Source organism: Eimeria mitis, genomic scaffold (assembly GCF_000499745.2).
Source record: "Eimeria mitis Houghton genomic scaffold, Emh_scaff1901, whole genome shotgun sequence".
In the NCBI taxonomy this organism is placed as follows: Eukaryota; Apicomplexa; class Conoidasida; order Eucoccidiorida; family Eimeriidae; genus Eimeria; species Eimeria mitis.
This window is the reverse complement of record NW_013570224.1, coordinates 305-845: the sequence shown is the minus strand read 5'-3', so window position 1 is coordinate 845 and position 541 is coordinate 305.

Genomic DNA, 541 nt, shown 5'->3' with positions numbered 1-541 from the left:
GCTGCTGCTGCAGGCCTATCCAAGTACTCTTCGTGCGGCCTGGAGGCCTCAAAAGAGAGAAATGATAGACGGCTGCTGCTGCTGCTGCTGCTGCTGTTGCTGCTGCTGCTGCTGCTGCTGCGCGCATGCAGCCCCCTGCCTTCACGAGAAGGCAGCAAGGACGAAAATAAGAAACAAAAAGAATAAATAAATAAATAAATAAAATAAATAAAATAAATAAATTATATTTATATTTATTTATATTAAAAAAGACAAACGCAACATAACTCGGTGGGGTGTATAGACACACCAGCCGTTGCTGCTGCCGACGACGCTGCAGCAGCAACATCTGCTGTTGCTGCTGCTGCTGCTGCTGCTGCTGGTGTTGCTGCTAAGGCTGCTGCTGCTGCTTCTGGTTGTGCTGTTGTTACTACTACTGCTACTGCAGCTGTTGCTGCTGCTGCTGCTGCTGCTGCTGCTGCTGCTGCTGCTGGTCTCGATTCATGTTCCTGCTGCTGCTGCTCTTGCTACTGCTATTGTTGCTATTCATACTACAGCATCT